General features: G+C 35.6%; 1 pseudogene; it reads right to left on the bottom strand.

Annotated features, from left to right (window-relative positions):
- Positions 1-344: 344 nt before the first annotated feature.
- LOC150108674 (rho GTPase-activating protein 20-like) lies at positions 345-978 on the bottom strand (annotated as a pseudogene).
- Positions 979-14467: the final 13489 nt, after the last annotated feature.

Genomic DNA, 14467 nt, shown 5'->3' with positions numbered 1-14467 from the left:
TACAAATGTTTTTTAATGCCTCAGATACAGAATGTAATAACCAGTTGTTCACAATGCTCATGATACCCCGTGTGCTGCTATCTTGTGGTAATTTTGACATGCTTGTTCCCCTGAGTGGCAGCAATGTTGTTCAAATGGCTCAAGTTTTCAGATGATTATACCCTCTTCCACATCATTAATGATTCATATGTTTGTATTGTTTCTCCTACAAACAAACTACTCATGACATTCTGAAACTGCAAAAATAGTTTTGTTGTCCCAGAATGTCACAATCCACAAATGCTTCTCTGAAAGTCATGGATATAACAGTACATTATGGATACCTGTTAACAGCCAGTGCAGTGTTACCACTTAAACCGAACAGCATCCTCCATTCGTGCCATTTTACCATCACTCACACAAGACTGAAAGAAACGTGGAGCTACACTGACTCCAAGGGCTTCTCATGACGTGCCTGTTTCACAGTGTTCTGCAGAATTTAAATTGGCACGGAATGTTCCAAATAAAAGCACCAGAAGGTGTTAAGCAACAACAGGAAGAGAAGTAATTAACCTGTGAATTCTGTCCAGTTTTCGTCTATACTTTCAATATTTATTAGCTCAAACAGTTCTTCTTCATTTTCAGGACCAAATATTCCCACTGGCAACTTCTTAAAAATTCCTTCAAAACTGAAGCTATAGTGTGAACTGAAGAGTTATCAATATTGACTAGTTAAAGAAAATGAATTAATTTCTTCATATTCCCTTAATGGCCAGGCCCTCTAAAGACATCTTTTTTATATGGAGCTTCTTTATTTAATTTTAAAATTACAAATAATAATGGTCCTAGTATATCGTGTTTACAAACATGATCAAAATGAACACTAAATTTGACTTTCCCCATGCGAGTAGGATAAGGAGCATTGGAATGTGCACAGCAGGTAACAACGTTACTAATTGCCGCAGCTCTACGATACACTCCTCTTGCCCAAGTAGACATGATAAGTATAACTTAACTATGATATATTCGCCTGCTCCCTCCTCCAGCCCAGATACCCTGAGTTAGTCTTTAATTCCTGCCGTCTTGGATTAGATTTTGGCCACTGTTTTGACAAAGTCGTTTGCCGGATTCCCGGCTTCCGTTTCCAGATGCTCCAGATCAATATCAATATATTACTACGTTACCACCCTCGATGGGAAATGGAATGACAGACCACATCCATAAATGCTGAATGTTCTATGGAGTATCATGACAAATCTGTATCATAAATAAACATACTGAAAACAAGAATAAAATACAACACTCTCCCATCTCCAACTAGCTCAAAACTGACTGAGCTTATTCAATGATATTGCAGTGTATAATAATAATAAATTATCCTTATAATCCAACACTAAAAATTATTGTAATGTATCTATATGTATCTATATAGTATCTATATAGATACTGATATATATATATATATATATATGTCATTATGGACTTGTACTCGGTTGTTGTGATATTTTTAAAAAATATAGATTTAATGACTTAAAAACCGAGGAAATTTATAAAGTTATTTATGAGAATAATACAACTCGTTTCGGCTTATAACAGCCTTCATTAGGTATTCATTAAAGGAAGAGAATGGTAATAAACATTGAAGCATCTAAAAAACAGAAAATTACAGGTAAAAATTGCAACACATAACTGAAACAAAAAACGTGGCATTTTTTTAAGTTGTTCTAACTGGCACGCTATTGTTTATTGCGTGTGTGCGTGCGTGCAGGCTCTCTTGAACGTCAATATTGAATAACTGCAGTATGGCTATCTGGGATGTTATAACTCAAATTGCTGTTTAAGTGTTCAGCATTGAAGGTGATTTCCTGGGATTCCACGATTTTTCTTTCGAACTCGTCACCACAGCGAAGAATATTTTCTGATTTATCCAAGCAAACAGAGTGATTTTGGAGAATATTATTAGGATTACTTGAGAAACGAACATGAATTGACAACGCAGTTGCATGTGATCTTTTATAGGAGATGTCTCTCTTATGCTCCTCAATACATTGTTCAATAGATTTGTTGGTTTGTCCAAAATAAGTGATATTGCAATCACACCATAATTTATATACACCTGGATATTTTAGGTTGTGATGAATAGATTTTGGATGGCTGATAAGAGAACGGATTTTTGGAAGCGTGGTGAAGAACGTCCTGATGTATTTTTAAGGACCTTAGCCAATTTGTTAGAGACTGTGATAATGTATGGGATGGAGATGCTACCTTGCCTTTAAAATTATTATTAGTTTCTGTGGTGCACTGTCTAGGAGGATCCAGAAAAAATTTCTTAATCGTTTTTTCGGAGTATCCATTTTGTTTAAAGATAAGAGATAAGTAATTTTTTTTTTGGAGTTCATCCCATACTCTAATTTAACATTCATTCAAACGACAGCATGCTCTCTGTCCTAAGGTAAATATAGTTCCACGTTTCTCTGGTTGGAAATGATGAGAATGACTATGAAGATATCTACATTTATCAGTAGGTTTCCTGTACATAGAGATTTTTAATCTTTCAGAGCATTGTGTAACCATTACATCCAGGAAAGGTAAGGAAATATTTTGTTCTAGATCAGCAGTAAATTTTATATTAGGATGTTGGTTGTTAAGATGATGAAGAAATCTATGAGAGATGTGCGTCCATGACTCCATATAATAAAAATATCATCAACATAACGTTTCCAAAGTTTTGTTATAAATGAAAAGGAAGATAGAGCTTTCGTTTAGATTTTTTCTAGGAAAATGTTTGCTAGAACTGGGGACAATGGGTAGTTTTCTACCAAACAAGGTAGAAAGCAGTATACTATGTATTGCTGGTTTCTTTAACAACCTCTGCGTTAAATTATGTGCCATATAACGAAATATACTTAAATACACTCAAATAGCTTCATTATATAGCGTTTGTATGTGTAAAACACGAAAATAACGTTTCCGTTAATTTTTGAAAAAAGTGAATTTTTTTGTGTTTTTTAGTCAAAATCTGCTTCTTTTCACTCTTACAGCACGAATACGCTGATACTCGCTGAAAAATGATTCCAGCGATATGAAACTTTTTATATAGGCATAGGGGAGTGCTATCTGTCAAACTTCGCTAATAAGAACTTAATCGGGTGATATGCAAATTTTTAAAAAATTCAACATTAGTTCGATAACAGCGACCTCTAACGACATAATGTCCAAACAAGGTATAAAGCACCACACTGTGTATTGCTGGTTTCTTTAACAACCTCTGCGTTAAATTATGTGCAATATAACGAAATATACTTAAATACACTCAAATAGCTTCATTTGATAGCGTTTGTGTGTGTAAAACACGGAAATAACGTTTCCGTGAAATTTTGCAAAAAGTCAATTTTTTCGTCTTTTTTAGTCAAAATCTGCTTGTTTTCACTCTTACAGCACGAATACGCTGTACTCGTGGGAAAATGCTTCCAGCGATATGAAACTTTTTATATAGGCATAGGGCAGTGCTATTTAACAAACTGCGCTAATAAGAACTTAATCGGATGATATGCAAATTTTTAAAAAAATCAACAATAGTTGGATAACAGCGCCCCCTAACATTATAATGTCTAAACAATGTATAAAGCATTACACTATGTATTGCTAATTTCTTTAACAACCTCTGCGTTAAATTATGTGCTATATAACGAAATAAACTTAAATACACTCAAATAGTTTCATTTGATAGCGTATGAGTGTGTAAAACACGAAAATAACGTTTCCTTGAAATTTTGCAAAAAGTCAATTTTTTCGCGTTTTTTATTTAAAATCTGCTTGTTTTCACTCTTACAGCACGAATATGCTGATACTAGCTGGAAAATGCTTTCAGCGATATGAAACTTTTTATATAGGCATAGGGCAGTGCTATCTATCAAACTGCGCTAAAAAGAACTTAATCGGGTGATATGCAAATATTTAAAAAATTCAACATTAGTTCGATAACAGCGCCATCTAAAGACATAATGTTCAAACAAGATATAAAGCACTATACTATGTATTGCTGGTTTCTTTAACAACCTCTGAGTTAAATTATGTGCGATATAACGAAATATACTTAAATACAATCAAATAGCTTCATTAGATAGCGTTTAGGTGTGTAAAACAGGAAAATAACGTTTGTGTGAAATTTTGCAAAAAGTGAATTTTTTCGTGTTTTTTAGTCAAAATCTGCTTGTTTTCAGTCTTACAGCACGAATACGCTGATAGTCGCTGGAAAATGCTTCCAGCGATATGAAACTTTTTATATAGGCAAAGGGCAGTGCTATCTATCAAACTGAGCCTATAAGAATTTAATCGGGTGATATGCAAAGTTTTAAAAAATTCAACATTAATTCGATAACAGCGCCCTCTAACGACATAATGTGCAAACAAGGTATAAAGCATTATACTATGTATTGCTGGTTTCTTTAACAACTTCTTCGTTAAATTATGTGCCGTATAACGAAATATACTTAAATATACTCAAATAGCTTCATTTGATAGCATTCGTGTGTGTAAAACATGAAAATAACGTTTCTGTGAAATTTTGCAAAAAGTGAATTTTTTCGTGTTTTTTAGCCAAAATCTGCTTGTTTTCACATTTACAGTACGAATACGCTGAAACTCGCTGGAAAATGCTTCCAGCGATATGAAACTTTTAATGTAGGCATAGGGCAGTGTTATCTATCGAACTGCGCTAATAACTACATAATCTGGTGATATGCAAATTTTTAAAAAATTCAACATTAGTTCGATAACACCGTCCTATAACGGCATAATCCAAACTTAATCCAAAAAAAGAGTCCAAACAAGGTAGAAAGCAGTATCTACGTATTGCTGGTTTCTTTAACAACCTCTGCGTTAAATTATGTGCGATATAACGAAATATACTTAAATACACTAAAATAGCTTCATTAGATAGCGATTGTGTGTGTAAAACCCAAAAATAACGTTTCCGTGAAATTTTGCAAAAAGTAAATTTTTCGTTTTTTTGGTCAAAATCTGCTTCTTTTCACTCTTAGAGAACGAATACGCTGATACTCGCTGGAAAATGCTTCCAGCGATATGAAACTTTTTATATAGGCATGGGGCCACGCTATCTATTAAATTGCGGTAATAAGAACTTAATCGTGTGATATGCAAATTTTTTAAAAATTCAAAATTAGTTCGATATCAGAGCCTTCAAATGACATAATGTCCAGACAAGGTATAAAGCACTACCTATGTATTTCTGGTTTCTTTAACAAACTCTGCGTTAAATTATGTGATATATAACGAAATATAATTAAATACACTCAAATAGCTTCATTAGATAGCGTTTGTGTGGGTTAAACACGAAAATAACGTTTCCGTTAAATTTTGCGAAATGTGAATTTTTTCGTGTTTTTTATTCAAAATCTGCTTGTTTTCACTCTTAGAGAACGAATACGCTGATACTCGCTGGAAAATGCTTCCAGCGATATGAAACTTTTTACCTAGGTATAGTGCAAGGCTGTCTATCAAACTGCGCTAATGCAACCTAATCGGGTGATATGCAAATTTTTAAAAAATTCAACACTAGTGTGATAACAGCGACCTCAAACAACATAATGTCCAAACAAGGTAAAAAGAACTACACTATATATTGCTGGTTTCTTTAGCAACCTCTGCATTAAATTATGTGCCATATATCGAAATATACTTAAATACACTTAAATAGCTTTATTAGATAGCGTTTGTGTGTGTAAAACAAGAAAATAATGTTTCCGTGAAATTTTGCGAAAAGTGAATTTTTTCGTGTTTTTTAGTCAAAATCTACTTCTTTTCACTCTAACAGCACGAATACGCTGATACTCGCTGGAAAATGCTTCCAGCGATATGAAACTTTTTATATAGGCATAGGGCCACGCTATCTATTAAATTGCGGTAATAAGAACTTAATCGTGTGATATGCAAATTTTTTAAAAATTCAACATTAGTTCGATATCAGAGCTTTCTAACGACATAATGTCCAGACAAGGTATAAAGCACTACCTATGTATTTCTGGTTTCTTTAACAAACTCTGCGTTAAATTATGTGATATATAACGAAATATAATTAAATACACTCAAATAGCTTCATTAGATAGCGTTTGTGTGGGTTAAACACGAAAATAACGTTTCCGTTAAATTTTGCGAAATGTGAATTTTTTCGTGTTTTTTATTCAAAATCTGCTTGTTTTCACTCTTAGAGAACGAATACGCTGATACTCGCTGGAAAATGCTTCCAGCGATATGAAACTTTTTACCTAGGTATAGTGCAAGGCTGTCTATCAAACTGCGCTAATGCAACCTAATCGGGTGATATGCAAATTTTTAAAAAATTCAACACTAGTGTGATAACAGCGACCTCAAACAACATAATGTCCAAACAAGGTAAAAAGAACTACACTATATATTGCTGGTTTCTTTAGCAACCTCTGCATTAAATTATGTGCCATATATCGAAATATACTTAAATACACTTAAATAGCTTTATTAGATAGCGTTTGTGTGTGTAAAACAAGAAAATAATGTTTCCGTGAAATTTTGCGAAAAGTGAATTTTTTCGTGTTTTTTAGTCAAAATCTACTTCTTTTCACTCTAACAGCACGAATACGCTGATACTCGCTGGAAAATGCTTCCAGCGATATGAAACTTTTTATATAGGCATAGGGCCACGCTATCTATTAAATTGCGGTAATAAGAACTTAATCGTGTGATATGCAAATTTTTTAAAAATTCAACATTAGTTCGATATCAGAGCTTTCTAACGACATAATGTCCAGACAAGGTATAAAGCACTACCTATGTATTTCTGGTTCCTTTAACAAACTCTGCGTTAAATTATGTGACATATAACGAAATATACTTAAATACACTCAAATAGCTTCATTAGATAGCGTTTCTGTGTGTAAAACACGAAAATAACGTTTCAGTGAAATTTTGCAAAAAAGTGAATTTTTTCGTGTTTTTTAGTCAAAATCTGCTTCTTTTCACTCTTACAGCACGAATTCGCTGAAACTCGCTGTTAAATGCTTCGAGCGATATGAATCTTTTAATATAGGCATAGGGCAGTGCTATCTCTCAAACTGCGCCTATAAAAATATAATCGTGTGATATGCAAATTTTTAAAAAATTCAACATTAGTTCGATAACAGCGCCCTCTGACGACATAATGTCCAAACAAGGTAAAACGCATTACACGATGTATTGCTGGTTTCTTTAACCACCTCTGCGTTAAATTATGTGCCATATAACGAAATATACTTAAATACACTCAAATAGCTTCATTAGATAGCGTTTCTGTGTGTAAAACACAAAAATAACGTTTCCGTTAAATTTTGAAAAAGTGAATTTTTTCGTGATTTTTAGACAAAATCTGCTTCTTTTCACTCTTACAGCACGAATACGCTGATACTCGCTGGAAAATGCTACCAGCGATATGAAACTTTTTATATAGGCATAGGGCAGTGCTATCTATCAAATTGCGCTAATAAGAACTTAATCGGGTGATATGCAAATGTTTAAAAAATTAAACATTAGTTCGATAACAGCGCCCCTCACGAGGACATAATGTCCAAACAAGGAAAAAGCAGTACACTATGCATTGCTAGTTTCTTTAACAACCTCTGAGTTAAATTATGTGCGATATAACGAAATATACTTAAATACAATCAAATAGCTTCAATAGATAGCGTTTGTGTGTGTAAAACACGAAAATAACGTTTGTGCGAAATTTTGCATAAATTGAATTTTTTCGTGTTTTTTAGTCAAAATCTGCTTCTTTTCATTCTAACAGAACGAATACGCTGATACTCGCTGGAAAATGCTTCCAGCATTATGAAACTTTTTAAATTGACATAGGGTTATGTTATCTATCAAATTGCGCTAATAAGAGATTAATCGTGTGATATGCAAATGTTAAAAAAATTCAACATTAGTTCGATAACAGCGTTCTCTAACGAGATAATGTCCGAACAAGGTGAAACGCAATACACTATGTATTGCTGGTTTCTTTAACAACCTCAGCGTAAAATTATGAGCCATATAACGAAATATACTTAAATACACTCAAATAGCTTCATTTGATAGCGTTTTTGTGTGTAAAACACGAAAATAACGTTTCCGTGAAATTTTGGAAAAAGTGAATTTTTTCGTGTTTTTTAGTCAAAATCTGCTTGTTTTCACATTTACAGCACGATTACGCTGATACTCGCTGGAAAATTCTTTCAGCGATATCAAACTTTGTATGTAGGCATAGGGCAGTGCTACCTATCAAACTGAGCTAATGACAACTTAATCGGGTGATATGCAAATTTTTAAAAAATTCAACATTAGTTTAATAACAACGCCCTCTAACGACATAATGTCCAAACAAGGAAAAAGCAGTACACTATGTATTGCTGGTTTCTTTAGCAACCTCTGCGTTAAATTATGTGTCATATAACGAAATATACTTAAATACACTGAAATAGCTTCATTAGATAGCGTTTGTGTGTGTAAAACACGAAAATAACGTTTCCGTGAAATTGTTCAAAAAGTGAATTTTTTCGTGTTTTTTAGTCAAAATCTGCTTCTTTTCACTCTTACAGCACGAATACGCTGAAACTCGCTGTTAAATGCTTCGAGCGATATGAATCTTTTAATATAGGCATAGGGCAGTGCTATCTCTCAAACTGCGCCTATAAAAATTTAATCGTGTGATATGCAAATTTTTAAAAAATTCAACATTAGTTCGATAACAGCGCCCCCTGACGACATAATGTCCAAACAAGGTAAAACGCATTACACTATGTATTGCTGGTTTCTTTAACCACCTCTGCGTTAAATTATGTGCCATATAACGAAATATACTTAAATACACTCAAATAGCTTCATTAGATAGCGTTTCTGTGTGTAAAACACAAAAATAACGTTTCCGTTAAATTTTGAAAAAGTGAATTTTTTCGTGATTTTTAGACAAAATCTGCTTCTTTTCACTCTTACAGCACGAATACGCTGATACTCGCTGGAAAATGCTACCAGCGATATGAAACTTTTTATATAGGCATAGGGCAGTGCTATCTATCAAACTGCGCTAATAAGAACTTAATCGGGTGATATGCAAATGTTTAAAAAATTAAACATTAGTTCGATAACAGCGCCCCTCACGAGGACATAATGTCCAAACAAGGTATAAAGCAATACACTATGCATTGCTAGTTTCTTTAACAACCTCTGAGTTAAATTATGTGCGATATAACGAAATATACTTAAATACAATCAAATAGCTTCAATAGATAGCGTTTGTGTGTGTAAAACACGAAAATAACGTTTGTGTGAAATTTTGCAAAAATTGAATTTTTTCGTGTTTTTTAGTCAAAATCTGCTTCTTTTCATTCTAACAGAACGAATACGCTGATACTCGCTGGAAAATGCTTCCAGCATTATGAAACTTTTTAAATTGACATAGGGTTATGTTATCTATCAAATTGCGCTAATAAGAGATTAATCGTGTGATATGCAAATGTTAAAAAAATTCAACATTAGTTCGATAACAGCGTTCTCTAACGAGATAATGTCCAAACAAGGTGAAACGCAATACACTATGTATTGCTGGTTTCTTTAACAACCTCAGCGTAAAATTATGAGCAATATAACGAAATATACTTAAATACAGTCAAATAGCTTCATTTGATAGCGTTTTTGTGTGTAAAACACGAAAATAACGTTTCCGTGAAATTTTGGAAAAAGTGAATTTTTTCGTGTTTTTTAGTCAATATCTGCTTGTTTTCACATTTACAGCACGATTACGCTGATACTCGCTGGAAAATTCTTTCAGCGATATCAAACTTTGTATGTAGGCATAGGGCAGTGCTACCTATCAAACTGAGCTAATGACAACTTAATCGGGTGATATGCAAATTTTTAAAAAATTCAACATTAGTTTAATAACAACGCCCTCAAACGACATAATGTCCAAACAAGGAAAAAGCAGTACACTATGTATTGCTGGTTTCTTTAGCAACCTCTGCGTTAAATTATGTGTCATATAACGAAATATACTTAAATACACTGAAATAGCTTCATTAGATAGCGTTTGTGTGTGTAAAACACGAAAATAACGTTTCCGTGAAATTGTTCAAAAAGTGAATTTTTTCGTGTTTTTTAGTCAAAATCTGCTTCTTTTCACTCTTACAGCACGAATTCGCTGAAACTCGCTGTTAAATGCTTCGAGCGATATGAATCTTTTAATATAGGCATAGGGCAGTGCTATCTCTCAAACTGCGCCTATAAAAATATAATCGTGTGATATGCAAATTTTTAAAAAATTCAACATTAGTTCGATAACAGCGCCCTCTGACGACATAATGTCCAAACAAGGTAAAACGCATTACACGATGTATTGCTGGTTTCTTTAACCACCTCTGCGTTAAATTATGTGCCATATAACGAAATATACTTAAATACACTCAAATAGCTTCATTAGATAGCGTTTCTGTGTGTAAAACACAAAAATAACGTTTCCGTTAAATTTTGAAAAAGTGAATTTTTTCGTGATTTTTAGACAAAATATGCTTCTTTTCACTCTTACAGCACGAATACGCTGATACTCGCTGGAAAATGCTACCAGCGATATGAAACTTTTTATATAGGCATAGGGCAGTGCTATCTATCAAATTGCGCTAATAAGAACTTAATCGGGTGATATGCAAATGTTTAAAAAATTAAACATTAGTTCGATAACAGCGCCCCTCACGAGGACATAATGTCCAAACAAGGAAAAAGCAGTACACTATGCATTGCTAGTTTCTTTAATGGGGGGGGGGGGGGTGGGGGGGGGGGGGGGTGGGGGGGGGGGGGGGTGGGGGGGGGGGGGGGTGGGGGGGGGGGGGGGTGGGGGGGGGGGGGGGTGGGGGGGGGGGGGGGTGGGGGGGGGGGGGGGTGGGGGGGGGGGGGGGTGGGGGGGGGGGGGGGTGGGGGGGGGGGGGGGTGGGGGGGGGGGGGGGTGGGGGGGGGGGGGGGTGGGGGGGGGGGGGGGTGGGGGGGGGGGGGGGTGGGGGGGGGGGGGGGTGGGGGGGGGGGGGGGTGGGGGGGGGGGGGGGTGGGGGGGGGGGGGGGTGGGGGGGGGGGGGGGTGGGGGGGGGGGGGGGTGGGGGGGGGGGGGGGTGGGGGGGGGGGGGGGTGGGGGGGGGGGGGGGTGGGGGGGGGGGGGGGTGGGGGGGGGGGGGGGTGGGGGGGGGGGGGGGTGGGGGGGGGGGGGGGTGGGGGGGGGGGGGGGTGGGGGGGGGGGGGGGTGGGGGGGGGGGGGGGTGGGGGGAGATAATAAGAACTTAATCGGGTGATAAGCAAATTTTTAAAAAATTCAACATTAGTTCGATAACAGCGCCCTCTAAGGACGTAATGTCCAAACAAGTTATAAAGCACTATACTATGTATTGCTGGTTTCTTTTATAAACCTCTGCATTAAATTATGTGCCATATAACGAAATATACTTAAATACACTCAAATAGCTTCATTAGATAGCATTTGTGTGTGTAAAACACGAAAATAACGTTTCCGTGAAATTTTGCAAAAAGTCAATTTTTTCGTGTTTTTTAGTCAAAAGCAGCTTGTTTTCTCTCTCTTGCAGCACGAATACGCTGATACTAGCTGGAAAATGATCCGAGCGATATGAAACTTTTTATATAGGCATAGGGCAGTGCTATCTATCAAACTGCGCTAATAAGAACTTAATCGGGTGATATGCAAATTTTTAAAAAATTCAACATTAGTTCGATAACAGCGCCCTGTAACGACATAATGTCCAAACAAGGTATAAAGCACTATATTATGTATTGCTGGTTTCTTTAAAAACCTCTGCGTTAAATTATGTGCCATATAACGAAATATACTTAAATACACTCAAATATCTTCATTTGATAGCGTTTGTGTGTGTAAAACACGAAAATCACGTTTCCGTGAAATTTTGCAAAAAGTGAATCTTTTCTTGTTTTTTAGTCAAAAGCAGCTAGTTTTCACTCTCACTCTTTCACTCTTTCATGCTGTAAGAGTGAAAACTAGCATCTTTCACTCTTACTCCTTCATGCTGTAAGAGTGAAAACTAGCATCATGCTGTAAGAGTCAAAAGATGCTAGTTTTCACTCTTACAGCATGAATACGCTGATACTCGCTGGAAAATGATCCGAGCGATAAGAAATTTTTATATAGGCATAGGGCAGAGCTATCTATCAAACTACGCTAAAAAGAACTTAATCGGGTGATATGCAAATTTTTAGAAAACTCAACATTAGTTCGATAACAGCGCCCTCTAACGACATAATGTCCAAACAAGGTAGAAAGCACTATACTATGTATTGCTGGTTTCTTTAACAACCTCTGCGTTAAATTATGTGCCATATAACGAAACATACCTAAATACACTCAAATAGCTTCATTTGATAGCGTTTGTGTGTGTAAAACACAAAAAAATAACGTTTCCGTGAAATTTTGCAAAAAGTGAATTTTTTCGTGTTTTTTAGTCAAAAGCAGCTTGTTTTCACTCTTACAGCACGAATACGCTGATACTCGCTGGAAAATGATCCGAGCGATATGAAACTTTTTATATAGGCATTGGGCAATGCTATCTAACAAACTGCACTAATAAGAACTTAATCGGGTGATATGCAAATTTTTAAAAAATTCAACATTAGTTCTATAACAGCGCCCTCTAACGACATAATGTCCAAACAAGGTAGAAAGTACTATACTATGTATTGCTGGTTTCTTAACAACCTCTGCGTTATATTATGTGCCATATAACGAAATATACTTAAATACACTCAAATAGCTTCATTAGATAGCATTTGTGTGTGTAAAACACGAAAATAACGTTTCCGTGAAATTTTGCAAAAAGTCAATTTTTTCGTGTTTTTTAGTCAAAAGCAACTTGTTTTCACTCTTACAGCACGAATACGCTGATACTAGCTGGAAAATGATCCGAGCGATATGAAACTTTTTATATAGGCATAGGGCAGTGCTGTCTATCAAACTGCGCTAATAAGAACTTAATCGGGTGATAAGCAAATTTTTAAAAAATTCAACATTAGTTCGATAACAGCGCCCTCTAAGGACATAATGTCCAAACAAGGTATAAAGCACTATACTATGTATTGCTGGTTTCTTTTAAAAACCTCTGCGTTAAATTATGTGCCATATAACGAAATATACTTAAATACACTCAAATAGCTTCATTAGATAGCGTTTGTGTGTGTAAAACACGAAAATAACGTTTCCGTGAAATTTTGCAAAAAGTCAATTTTTTCGTGTTTTTTAGTCAAAAGAAGCTTGTTTTCTCTCTTACAGCACGAATACGCTGATACTCGCTGGAAAATGATCCGAGCGATAAGAAACTTTTTATATAGGCATAGGGTAGTGCTATCTCTCAAACTGCGCTAATAAGAACTTAATCGGGTGATATGCAAATTTTTAAAAAATTCAACATTAGTTCGATAACAGCGCCCCTAACGACATAATGTCCAAACAAGGTTTAAAGCTCTATACTATGTAATGCTGGTTTCTTTAAAAACCTCTGCGTTAAATTATGTGCCATATAACGAAATATACTTAAATACACTCAAATAGCTTCATTAGATAGCGTTTGTGTGTGTAAAAGACGAAACTAACGTTTCCGTGAAATTTTGCAAAAAGTCAATTTTTTCGTGTTTTTTAGTCAATAGCAGCTTATTTTCACTCTTACAGCACGAAGACGCTGATACTCGCTGGAAAATGATCCGAGCGATATGAAACTTTTTATATAGGCATAGGGCAGTGCTATCTATTAAACTGCGCTAATAAGAACTTAATCGGGTAATAAGCAAATTTTTAAAAAATTCAACATTAGTTCGATAACAGCGCCCTCTAACGACATAATGTCCAAACAAGGTATAAAGCACTATACTATGTATTGCTGGTTTCTTTAAAAACCTCTGCGTTAAATTATGTGCCATATAACGAAATATACTTAAATACACTCAAATAGCTTCATTAGATAGCGATTGTGTGTGTAAAACACGAAAATAACGTTTCCGTGAAATTTTGCAAAAAGTCCATTTTTTCGTGTTTTTTAGTCAAAAGCAGCTTGTTTTCACTCTTACAGAACGAATACGCTGATACTCGCTGGAAAATGATCCGAGCGATATGAAACGTTTTATATAGGCATAGGGCAGTGCTGTCTATCAAACTGCGCTAATAAGAACTTAATCGGGTGATAAGCAATTTTTTAAAAAATTCAACATTAGTTCGATAACAGCGCCCTCTAACGACATAATGTCCAAACAAGGTATAAAGCACTATACTATGTATTGATGGTTTCTTTAACAACCACTGCGTTAAATTATGTGCCATATAACGAAATATACTTAAATACACTCAAATAGCTTCATTAGATAGCGTTTGTGTGTGTAAAACACGAAAATAACGTTTCCGTGAAATTTTGCAAAAAGTCAA

Source organism: Typopeltis vanoorti, chromosome 3 (assembly GCF_054136105.1).
Source record: "Typopeltis vanoorti isolate ZY-2024b chromosome 3, IOZ_Tvanoo_1.0, whole genome shotgun sequence".
NCBI classification, from domain to species: Eukaryota; Metazoa; Arthropoda; class Arachnida; order Uropygi; family Thelyphonidae; genus Typopeltis; species Typopeltis vanoorti.
The sequence above is the reverse complement of the archived record's forward strand: the minus strand, read 5'-3'. Positions and strand labels throughout refer to the sequence as shown.